The sequence below is a fragment of the Megalops cyprinoides genome, chromosome 3 (genome assembly GCF_013368585.1).
Source record: "Megalops cyprinoides isolate fMegCyp1 chromosome 3, fMegCyp1.pri, whole genome shotgun sequence".
Classification (NCBI taxonomy): Eukaryota; Metazoa; Chordata; class Actinopteri; order Elopiformes; family Megalopidae; genus Megalops; species Megalops cyprinoides.
Genome location: NC_050585.1, coordinates 53,930,469 through 53,932,968, shown reverse-complemented (window position 1 = coordinate 53,932,968; position 2,500 = coordinate 53,930,469).

Below are 2,500 nucleotides of genomic sequence, written 5' to 3'. Positions count from 1 at the left end.
CTACTCCAGCTCACCGCTCTGTTTCAGCTCCTGTATCCTGGCTGTGATGCAGATTCGCGTCACTTTGACTTGCTAATGCAGGGCTGGCGGAAGCTGCTCTGATCGCTGTGTGGGGGTAATAAAGGGAAGAAAAGCCTTTGATGTGAAAGACCTCAGGTAGAATAACCCCCCCGCACCCCACCTCCCCACAACTCCCCGCCCCACCCAGCGCCTGTCATGTGCTACAGTCACCAAACATCGAGGTGCACGTTTCACTGGATATGAAATATAAATGAGTGAAGTCACAGTGGGGTCTGCCATATCGCCCTCACTGCCCCCTCAGGGGCTCCTTAAAATGAGCCAAAAATGGCAGCGTGGAGAACTGTACTGTGCTTTATAAATCAGCACAGGGTGCTCTGTGTTGCTGAAGGAGCAGAGAGCTGAGAGACGGAGGGCTCAGCTGGGCGTCTGCAGGGAGAGGAAGCTTTCCTGATTGGAAGCGCAGCGGCAGGTGACTTGTGATCCCTCAATTTGTGAAACAAAGATTGCATTGGAACCGTAAAGCCATCATGTCGGAAAAGCCTTCAAGCTGAAGCCGACTGTTGAGAAGGTCCACTAGCGCAAGTGGGGAAAGTGTGAGAGCCATGAATAAGCTTCTAAACATGAGTGTTTTCTGACCATGAAATGATCAGGCTTTTTCCAGCGGTTTTGTCATGTGATTGGCCAGATGTTTGTTGATACCAGTGGCTACTGAAGGCTCATATTAAAGAGTCTTTAGCCTGGCAGCGCACTGAAATATTGACTTTTGGAAGAGTTGAGTTTGACGTGAGCATCATGTTAAACTGATGAGCAGCTGAATTTCGGCCCATAGTCTCTTTTAGTGACATGTGATTTGACTGGATTACAGCGTTGGAATGCTTGCCCACAGCTTATGAGTTTTGTGGTGTTTCTTAAACACGATCAGTGGTGACTTATGAAAGGTCTAGAATTGCCCAGGGGTGGCAGACCTTTTGAATAAAACTGAAATGATTTTCTTTAAAATTGAAATTTGAATTAAAAATTTCTCCTCCATGTCAGGAGGACATACGTACATGTTCATATGACCACTGTTCATGACAGGCAGGGGGAGGGATGGCTGGAGTTTGAATTTTGTACATTGAAAAATAGAAAATCTACTACTTTTTCCTCAGTCATTTTTTATTATGATTTTTTATGATGTATCTTGAGATTAAAAAAAAAATAAATTTTTTCCTCCTTGTACACTCTGCATAATTCCCTGCGTTTCCTGCATGTGAGATCGTACACAGCTGGTCCTGTCACGGAGTCTGAGCTGCCGTTCTGCGCTGTGATTTGTGGAGGTGGAGTCAGTTGGGCATTCTGTGAGGAAGCCTTTCCATTTACATTCTTACACATTATTTTATTCAATTCCAGTGACCACTATGTATGTATGTAGTATGCTTACATTAACAACCCTTCTAAACTTCAAATGGGAGAGCTGTTATGTAAGGAATGGACAGGCAATTAGAAGGTAAAAGGTAACTTGTTCATATATAGATGGAATGATAAAAGTAATTGATTTATATTTAGACGTGAGGGAAGTCCAACTAAATGAATTTGAGGAAAAACAGCAGTCATTTCCAATCTATCGGATCATACAGCCTGTTAAGGTCACACAGAAAAATCGAAATACACCTTTTCAATGCATAAAAAATTTATGTGACAAGATAAAGGAATATTGAAATACCTCTCTCAGAGTACCTCTCTCTCTAACCCCATTACATACACACCGCAGCACTGAGGCCAGATCAGACTATACAGAACATGGAGCAGACAGCTTGGTGCGCATCACCTCGAAAGCTCCCTGCTGTCACTGAAGCCACATGAGTTCTGATTGGTCATAGAGAGCCAGTGTTCTTGAAGGGGCGGAGTCTAAAACAGAACCTTTATGCTGGTCAGCACAGGAACACAGACAACATCAGGACCTCTCAGACAAGGGACGGAAGAAGGGATGGAGCTGGATATCTGCTCAAGCAGAATGTCTTTGGGCAGATCGTCTTCACAGCAGTTAAGATCAGCTGAACCATCAGAGGAAGGAGAGAATAAACCACTGCTCCGCTCCTTCTTTGCTCTGGAAGAGAAATGATGCTGACTGTTTTGTAATTTAATAAAGGTGTTGAGACCACTGTAACCACGTAACAGCACAAGCCTCTGCTGGAAAGCTTTTGCTAGCGGAAGTTAAAGAGCATCTACTGATACACATGTACAGCACAGGTTACAGCAGGAATATAATGCTGATTGATGGGGTGATTGCTTTACTTTTCCTTATAGATCAGATCTAGAGACCATGAGACAGGGTTGGAGGCAGGTAGTTCACTGTGTTCACATATTTATACGTGTTCACTGCATGTTTACTGTGTTCACAGTGTGTGTGTATTTTGTGTGAGAGTGTGTGTGTGTGTATTTTTAGTGAGAGTGTGTGTGTGTGTGTGTGTGTATTTTGTGTGAGAGTGTGCGTGTGTGT